The sequence below is a fragment of the Ylistrum balloti genome, unplaced genomic scaffold, assembly GCF_031769215.1.
Source record: "Ylistrum balloti isolate Yb309-2 unplaced genomic scaffold, AGI_CSIRO_Ybal_v1 Utg370572, whole genome shotgun sequence".
In the NCBI taxonomy this organism is placed as follows: Eukaryota; Metazoa; Mollusca; class Bivalvia; order Pectinida; family Pectinidae; genus Ylistrum; species Ylistrum balloti.
The window spans coordinates 118471-129474 of NW_026782358.1; positions in this window are offsets into that span (position 1 = coordinate 118471).

The following is an 11004-nucleotide window of genomic DNA, read 5'->3' on the forward strand; positions in this document are numbered from 1 at the left end:
CAAAATCACTGGTTTTGACACAAATGTTTTGTGACACTTTATATAACGTTAAATTAATCTTTTATATGTGGAGGAGTTTGATCAATGATTGAAACAAAGTATTTGAGTTTTCCCTCGGATCACCGGTTTCGAGCGATGGAGCTGCTTACATTGTTGCTCATTCACGATACTAATGTTGATACATCCGAAATCGACCTCATTTAATAATGTCGAATAAAACAAACAAAACGTAACATTTTCAATTGGGCATGATGAAGGTTTTATACAGTAACCATTTTATGCGCGTTGAATTAATAAAGATTTTAAGAAAATTGTAAAATTAATATTGCAAACTGTTTATCGCAGTATACGATAACGCGAAATTATTTAAATTAAATTAATTGGTAATTGAATGTATGGAGCGATAGTAAAATAAAACCAACGTGACTGACCATATCCATCACTGTTTTTTCACTCGGAGTGAAGTTACGATTTTCTTTGTATGTTGATAAATACCATTCATTCAAATAAACAATCTTGTTGTTCGTTTCAAACAATTTTTCATACAGTATTTGTTCTTTTGCTTTTCGCATGGAATCGACTGCATACAACATTTCAGCATAATTGCCAGAACGTGGTAATTTAAAGAAAACCTTTGCCTCTGGGTACGTGTAAAAGTCTTATTAACGCATGCATGTGTATGGATGGAAGTCCTCTGGAATAATCCTTATAGTGTATCACGACTACCACATTTTTTCATGCGAGAAATATTGCAATCAAAAGATTGAATGACTTTGCGCAGGAAACATATTTCTCCGCTATAAAATGTCATATCGTAACACGCCATTTCATGGCTAGATTCCAATCAGCTAGTTCTTAAAAGATAACTCTCCTGTTGTGGTTTTCTTTTTTATACTTCCTGAATTGGTTATATTTTAAAGCTGTCAAAACCATGAACGTATATTTGAATTGCTAAGAAAAAGTTAATGTTCACCTTCATAGGAAGCCTGGGAGGGTATTCCTACAGGCTCATACGTTCCATTTGTCCTGGTGATAAAATCCACTTGGAGATTCTTCAGTCTACGTCTCTATTCTAGGTCTTTTGTGACACGGCGGAGCAAAAGATGGCACAGTGTTGTCAGTTGAAAGAAAATATGAATATCTTTTATCTACGACTTTAATCAGTGATATATTACACACATTTTATTACTGAAAATCATTTTAACATAAGAAGCATACCTGTTTATATTTTCTTTCGTGGTGTGTATTTAGCGTGAAAACCATCGTATTTCTAGTTAATAGCATCATCGTGTTGGTTACTTTGTTCTAGCTTAGTTCTTCAATTTCACTGCTTGTGTCTTTTCCAAACATCTTGGAATTTTACCACGTTCATCGTATTTTCCCACTAGAATTGAAACTCAAGGGCAAGTCAGACTATTATATGTCAGCCGCCTACCGCGATATTCACCAACAGCGAAACCAAAAGGGGCAGATTTACACGAAATACGAGAAAACTATTATATAAAGAGACCTCATGACGTCACATATGATGCATAGTTGAAATATCCTTACAACGGTAATGTTTCCAGAACGTCGGAACATTGTAGAATAAAATGATGAACTAGTGGATATTTATTGCAAACTTATTCCGTCATTTAAGATATAATACCCTTGACTCGGATATATGAGATTTACGAAATTTGCTGGATTAAAGGTTCTAGTGCACCCCAATCTAGATTTCGACATTCATTTCGACCACTTTGAATATTCCTTAGTCGACTCCTAGGCATCAAAATTTAGGCTACTAGCATCACTTAGGAATCTTAGAAGAACGAAGCAGCTGCATGATGCACTTGAATTCATTTGTGGCTGTACTGTATGTTATCTTAATTTGTATCAAAAGTTAATATGTCATTTGTAGAATCATACGTAAAGTCGAAACACATCACTTTGGTGATTAATAAACTATAATGACTACTATTTCCCACGAGGGGTGAGCTTGACACTTTCCTCCTCTGATTTTCACTGTTAGGCTATTCTTCACCTGCTGATGTATGCATATAAAATCAAACAAAAACGATTTAATCGAAATTATGAAACAATTATTGGAGCTAATTACATCTGTTGTATTTTTCAGTTAATGATTTTATTTGAAAGTGACGAATACAATACTGCACAATCGGAAACCCTATATTTGTTCATTAATATTTATTGAAAAATATTCGATCCAATTCCAATTTGCGTCTGAATTCGTTTACTTTTTTATTGATAATGAATGCATGCTGAAGTATCTGGGCTGTGATTGGATGGCGCAGTGGTATGGCCACGCCCTTATCCAGGTACTTCTGTTTACTCCCACAATTAGATCCCTTGACGGGATTCCACCAAAATACACCAAATACACAAAAATAGCGAAATCAATGTCACAGAACTGAATAAGATGTTGAAGATGATTTCGTACATCTCATATAAAGGAAGTATTCTGAAAGTTGGGCCAGCCCTCAACCTTGAGGTGCCTCTGCTTGATTTAAATTGTGACGAAGTATTTGTAGTGCGTTTCAGATGTAAACTCGCATCTCACAAGTTTATATTCAGCACATCATTTAAATCTACAATTAATGCAAACTTATAAGGTTATAGGAATCTACATGTATTTCCACAGATATGCATCGATATTTCATTGTGATACTTATCAATAATAATTCATATAGACTATGAAGAAGTTAATTCTATCCAAATTAAGAATTCCTACTTGAGAACCTAGTTCGATACTCAATTCAAGTTACCGTTTCGTCACATTGTAACAACTGGAAACCCTATTGCGCTGACTGGATAATTAGCAAGCTATTGAGAATTAATTATACAAGCTATGTGAGTATTGATAAATTCTGTTATATTTACCGCACGTTTTGTAGAATAAGATTAAAGTAAGGTAATATGACATGTCACAAACAGAAATTTTAAACGTTAATGCAACTATAAAATAGTCTATTTTGTTGGCTCTATGGACTAATAGCAGGAATAAGTATCCACAGCCAACCGACAGGTCATTCATTTCAATCAGTTCTTTTATTAGGCCAAGATATTCTAAAAAGGTAAGTATCGGTTACATTTCGGCAATCTTACCAGTTGTCATTTCTGATTAGAGAAATGTATTCCCCTCGTCGTCAATGTCCCTTAGAAATGAAATTGCTTCACAACGTTACTGTGTTATATCAGTAAGAAAAGCTTAAAACAACTGTGTTGTTGTCCATTAGGCCATATCAAGCTATCGTTGATAATTGCATATTGTATGGAATGCTAGTTTGTACGTGACTTATGGAAGCTATATTTCTGCAATTAAATATTTACATCCACAGTTCAAATGAATTATAATGAAATATATATTTACAAAATGCTGGTTTCAGATGAAAAATAACTTACTTTCTCTCTCATTCAAAATAAATTCAGATAGGTACTCATATTGATCATGTTATTCTGAAATGATTTTATTGTTGATTAAAATAGGATTTAGGAATTAGGATGAAATATGTCATATTTATCAATTTCATTTTTTAAAATCTCATTGCACAAGACGACAATTTTTCCTTTTGCCATAAAACATCGGAACAGTTTTATGCTTGTTATTGTAATGCTTTCGATTTTGTTAACATTGTTCTCATCTGGGAGCGTGAGATTGTAATTGACAAAGCTTTCCATGGAGAACAAGGCGAAAAAGACGCACACACTTTTGAAACAACTGGTTTTGTTTCTTTGTACTTTTTCATGTGTGAACGTGTACGTCTTTATTTTGATAACATTTTTGATTACGACTCCTTTGGGATGTTGATATTTCTCTGTTTTTTTTCTTTCTCTTTCTTCCCTAATGTCTTGTTTACACTGGTTCACTGGTTCTGTGACGGAGCTATCATTTTTCTTGCTGTTGCAAACATCAGTCAATGAAGAGCTAGAACTGTCAACCTGTATTATGATAATTTTAAGTTAAAATATTATATTGAATCTTTTAATTCCGAATTAAAAAGGAATTTTCATATATATAATGTCTGCTTAACTAACGCCTTTCATAAAAAGGGCAATTTAGACAAGTAACACATCAAACTTGATTAAGTTGTTAATGACAACTTGTATCTCTCGGAGAAACCGCTGATAAGTTTCAGTCCGTCTTAAATAGAGCAACTTTTAGGTGCAATTCCGTGACGACATTACACTCGTAATATGCAGATCGCAAGTAAATACTATTCATGTTATGATGTATGTATAAGACAGAAAATTGATTAATTTCATTACAAACAATAGTATATATTAGATGTATGAATGTAGGTTATATAAAAGTGATTGCCTCAGATAGACAACATGCACATGATTATGAAAATACACTAGCGCAAAAAAGAAACGCAAGTTCAATTTTGGTAATATAACTTTTTTATCCGTAGACCAAATGTTGTGAAATGTGACAAATAATCGTCCGTTTAAAAATACAGTCAACCGTGACCACGGGCGACGCTGCACGATTTGAACGGATTTTCCAACAAAGCGTGCGTCCGTAGCACTACCAAGTGCTATCAACTTGAAAACCATACCAAATCCAAGTTTTGAACAGCACACATCCAGTGCACAACATTTCATTCCAAGGCGATTAAAAGGCAGCATGCCGCGAATGTCCGAAGTCGATAGGGGTAGGGCTATTGCCCAAATTTTACAGGGCCAATCGCAACGTCTCGTCGCCCAGCAATTTGGAGTCCATGAGTCAACGATAGCTCGATTTGTTGGGCGTCTCAGGGCCACGGGAAGATTAGCTGACCGTCCCAGGAGCGGACGTCCACGAGTTACGACGCCACGTCAAGATCAGGGCGTACGTCTCTCACACGATGATTTCAGACAGCGACGGAGACGGCAAATAATATTTTAGGCACTCATGGTCGCCGTGTGTGTCCAAGAACAGTTAGGAATCGATTGTGGGAGTTCAATTTAAGGCTACGACGTCCCTACGTTGGTCCGCAACTTACACCCAGGCGACGTCAACGTCGAATGCAATGGCTGCGTGCACACGCACCAAATCGGGTTCGCATGGCCCGCTGGAGACGTGTGTTATTCACGGACGTGTCTCGGTTCACACTGTACAGGTCAGATGGACGAAAACGTTGCTCTCGACGTCGCAGTCAGCGATATTTTGACGCATGCGTTAAAGAAAACGAGATTCGGGGGAGGGTCTGTTATGGTTTGGGCGGGGATTTCTCATGGCGTGAAAACACCTCTTGTGATCATCCAAAGCAATCTTACAGCCGTCCAATATCGGGATCAGGTCCTCATTCCTCATGTCCTTCCATTAATCCACGCACGAAACCTTACGTTGCAGCAGGATAATGCGAGTCCGCACGTTGCTAGGGTGTGTCGTAACTTCCTCAACCAAAACATTGTCCCAGTACTCGACTGGCCACCCTACAGTCCAGATCTGTCCCCGATCGAGCATTTGTGGGACGAGCTGGACAGGAGGCTCAGGAAACGCGTCAACGTCCCAAACAACGTCGCTCAGCTCACGCAGACCCTTCTTCAGGAGTGGAATAGCATTCCACAAAGGACCATAAACAATTTGATGGGGTCAATGGTAAGGAGAGTTAGAGCAGTGACTGCAGCTCGAGGTGGGCACACCCGCTATTGATTTTGATAAGGAAATGGCGTAGGGTATCCACGTTTAAACGCTATCCATGCCATTGCCGTCTGTGTTAAGACAACAGAACTTATCAAATTTAAATCAGTAATGAGGAATTAATATAAACATCTTAACAATGATATGATCGTCCATAAAACATTTGAAATATTTACCACCGGACAAAAACTTGCGTTTCTTTTTTCCGGAAGTATATCAAAAACAACATATGAAGAGGAAATTAACTTGGAATAAGACTCGTTTTAGCGTTTGTATGTCACAGCGCACAGTTGTTTATTGATATATGACTCTAGTCTGACTGAAGGGCTCTCTTTTGAAAATGTGGTTTTAATAAAAGCATTGATCATGTGGTAAGAAATATTCAAAACGTAACCACATTGTTAATTTATGATTTTCATGATCTGAAACTGTTTAAAAGTAAATATAGAATTAGTCTCTTTTTCTTCCTTTTAACCACATATATATGCTTTTTATCTAAATGCGTACATACACAATATGATAGCAGATTCACTGTTTCTTCAATGTGCTTAATATACCAAATTATCATGTTTAATTCCCTCTGAATTTGCAGTATTGTCACATGCTCGATATGAAGATTTCATTTGATTAAGGTTATCCTATGGGTTTGACACCTATTTCAAATATGTATTTATTTGTTAATTTAAAGATATAATCTTAATTATTACTTATGATAATGAATAAGATGGTGAAGTGAACGAACAGAATCAATACTATTAACCATAGGCTTTATTTCCTGCAGCAGGTAAATTGTGTATAATAAAATATTATGATGTATTTCTTAACAATGGCAACCTTTATCTTCCACAAACGTTCAAGTCACTAAATGTTCTTAATTCATATTTTTTTATCATTACATAGATATGTTATTATTATCTTTTTGATTTTTGAATATTGAATATTTCACTATCGATTCTACGCAGAATGTTCATCATTTAGCCGTTGACAATATAAAATGGGAAACTGATAGGTAATTGCTAATGCAGTAGCTGTCAGGAAGTATTAATGTGAAAAGGACCGAATATAAGATTTTCTCTGGTCATGTTTTTATGAATGGATTATTTTGAAAAAATAATTCAACATTTTACTACTTTTGATATTTCGCAACTGCAGTCAGCATTTGATGTATAAGAAACATTAATTTTTGTAATATTTCGTGTGCTAATTTTATTATGATTATTTGAATTGCAGAAAAAAGTATGTGAAAACGTTAACATTCAAATGCAATTAGTCAAATTCTGAAGAGTAACGTTCAAATGATATTTGAAAGTCTTATTGCGTTGATAAAGAAGGTCTTTTGAATTGTTTAAAAGAGGCAGTTGCTGCATTTTATTTTTTCTATTCATATACCTGAATCCGTTTTTCCATAGTTAAAAAAATATATATATAAATAATAATAATAATAATAAATAAGTGCATGAAGGACTTGTAATATCTGTTACTGTTACACACGCCATGCCCGTTAACAGATAAAACTGGTCCTATAATGACTATTGATGAAGCAGTTAAAACCTGATTTTGAAATACATACAGAATCAGTTAGATACCATCGGAGTTTTACAATGTCTTAAGGTATGTTAACGATACAAACTATGTCAGAAAATTCATCACGATCGTGACCATTTGACATGTGACCTCATGATGACGACCACAGAAAAAGGATGTACAATTTCACTTTGAAACTTTGAAACAAAGCTTATATTCAATACATATAATGTAATGATTCAGTAACCCATTTGATGCTTCCAAGTCAGAGAACAAACTGAAGAACCGCGTTAATATGTTTAAAATGAACACAAACACATTGTCATTGTGATTTTGATGACAAATCATGCCATCTATGACTGGGCGTCTTAATGAAATATGGTCATGTGCCATGTATATCATGTATATATGTGGATGGAAAGCATCATAATGATCCACACGTTAAAGCTGTAACGGTCTGTAGTAATTTTCTGACTTTAAAGGATACATGGAATATAAACTTTACCAAGAGTAGAGCATAATTCTATATCCACTCAATTGATAAGGGAGATGATTAAAAAAAATTTTCTACGGTGAAATTTCATTCCTGGATAGCATACCCGACCTATAGTTTTTACATGTCGAAGTTGATTCGACATTCAAAGGCCTGTTCCCCACGATTGATGAGGAGGTAGTCATCGAGAAATATTCTATTTCTTTTATGCTGGACGTTTTCTGTGGGTTCTGTTAATGTATACCTTGTTCTTATTTGAGAACTTGACATGACGTTCTTAAATTGACCAAGGTTTGAATGTTCGTCAATGGAGCAGAAGACGCTATTTTCTGATTTGATTCTACCTATTTCTTAAATTTGAGTTTAGATTATGATTATGTTGACATTTTGGTATTTCCTTGTGCTTTTTTCATCAAGCTCGGGGAATACTCTCATTTTTCTACGTTTATTTATATATATAGGACCGCCTTAACGAAATGTGGTCATGACACCATAATTGAAAAGTTCAATCAATGTACACAATGCATGTTACACTTGAGACATGTGTATCCTGTATATCCATAGACGGTAAGAATCATAATGATATACATATCAAAATTGTAACGGTCTGTTATAAATCTGAATGTTCAAATCTAGGCACTTACATATTGATTTGTCATTTTTTAGTATTTGACTCATTATTTCCTGTCTGCTTCTTTACCTTCCCTATCCAAGCATTAAATTAAATTAATTCCAAACATTATATAAGCCCATTTTTCACAAATTTTAATTTTTTGATTTCATTTGAAAACTGATATTTCTGAATATCCTACTTTCATTTTTTTATATGATTATAATAAGGGTCACTGTGGGAGAAAAAGATCGCCCGAAAAGAACAGCAAATATCTGATGTTCAGGAAGAATAAGAAAAACTACAGGAAAATAATGCTCTTTGTCAAAAGATACTAATGATTACAGCGAAATGTGAGGTGAAGCAAATATTGATATTTTTACACTCTAATAATGATTATTCTTATAGAACTAGCCATTTAAAAAACATGGCCAGAAGAAGCATGAAACTTTTTGACAACCTCGCCTTCATACATCCTTAAAGTTCAAGCCAGTATTATTACCTATCCTTTACTTTCAGCCTGTCATTTACTGGTTTTTTTTAATATTCTACAGTGTTCATATGAAAGGTCTGATGTATGCAAAAGTAGACTCTGAAATATTCATTTGTTCACCCAGCCAGCTCAAGATAATAAGAATTCTGCTTTGCATAATGCAAAGAAGAGTTCTTTTGAAGGTGACAAAAGGGTTTGCAGACAATAAGAATACTAATATCATTACCATACACCATCATGCATAATTTACCTGAATCTACCATAATATTCCCAAGGTGGAACCATTCAGAGAAGTTCGTACCTTTCCAGTTTAAGGTAAAAGAGTACGAATTAAGTACTAATGTATATGATGTCGAAACTCCATTCAAAAATGATGATTGTGGTTGAAGGGAAGGCGAGGAGACAAATTCTATCTTTGCTTTTAACTGTTTTAGATTATAAATGGACTAAGTGGTACATTATAAAATCTGCGTATCAATAACAGAATCCTCCACTAAAACCACTGCAACAAAGCTAGACAAAAAGAGTAACTTTGATAAGCCGAAGCATTGCACTGGGACCTACAAAACTTAAAACGAGTTAATTTTCAGCTCCCGGCTAATTTCTTAATAATTGGTACAAGTAGATAGTTTGTGTTTCTACACATGTATTCCATATCAGTAACACAGCCTAGATTTTATGGGCATATTAACTTGTTGATGTTATCGTTAACATGTGTCCGTCGTCTAACGTAGAGGTCTCCATTTATGCATGATCTACTTTCATGCATCTAAATTATGTTGTTTTTGAAATTTGATCATCAACAAATTAATGTTGCTTATCATACTTCGATTATGATATATGAAGTACTTGCTTCTTTTATTTTGTTTGTTTTGTTTGGTATTTAAATAGGGCTGACAGATTATGTAGGCAAGCAATAATTTTGACGGGATTTTTGTTTTGATGTCAAAATGCTGTCGTCATTCCAGTCGTGCAGGCAGTAAAGTTCACTGAGTGTACTAGAGATTTAATAAGAATACTCGTACATGTTTGCTCCTCCTGAAGCAATTCAAGTGTGGCGGAAAGCATAGTTTTCCATGCGTTTACATTATAGTAGCATGAGGCAGTTCTCAACAATATCTAAATGTAGGAATATTGTATGACAATTATTTGTAATATCTTACACATCTTTACCAATTTTTATATTAAGTCATGAGAGCAATGCTTATGTGTTTAGGAATGCAAAACTGTAAATCCTTTTATCATTCTTGTTAACTAATGTGTAGGTGTTACATTGCAGAAGTACGCCCCTCTGCGGATTGGTTGCGTTTTAACCACAAGTGTTACTTCTTTCTGGTGATAGAGATAAGTGCTGACGAAAACTTGGTTATTCTTTTATATATCTAGTATTCAGTTATTTCCAAAAACACCTAATTCTATAATCAGCATCAGAAGCGGTCATCTTCCTCTGCGAAAATAGAGCGTTTTAACGACTTATGACATTTGACTATAAAAAAGAAGGTTCCTTTTCACAGGAAACCTACAAGAAAATGCTAACTTATTAACGGGATAATTCAAACACAAATTCGAAAGAAACAAAATTGAGCAAAATAAAGAGACTCAGGGAAAAATAAGACCAAGTAATCCGGTGGGGTTAGCGTTTATTGCTTCATCGACGACATCTGTCATGTAAATCGTGGCCAATCCAAGTAAGTAATGTCACGTTCTCAAATGAGAACAAGGTAAACAACAACGAAACCAATAGGTATACTAACGAGCATCAACCATAACTCATATAGATATAGAATATTTCTCAATTAGATTATCATGATGACTGTAAAACTTCCTCTTAATTTTCCCCAGCCTTCATCTCTTGAAACCCTATGCTGTGCGTTTATTTATCAGTTTCCAACATCTTTCACCATTTTGGTAATAACCAAAATTGGTAATATTTTCAAACAAGCTCTAGGGTATGGAATCAATTGCTACATAAACACAAGGAAAGTCAGATTGTTTTTATCCAGAAAAAGAACATTCGCAAAAGACACAGTACGGAAAATAGAATCTCTAAAGTTCTTAATGTTGAAGAGTCTCTTTAAATAACAACATACCTCTTTGTTCGCTATGCTGACATCGACATGGGCCGGTCACGTATAATGGATTGTCTTGTCAATATAGAGTATCAGGCACAAATTTCAAGCTTTGATATCAAGGTTAGTGAAAAGATCAGTAGGTCTTCCTCTCAGAAGCAGGCGCTCAAATATGAACAAATGTTAAGA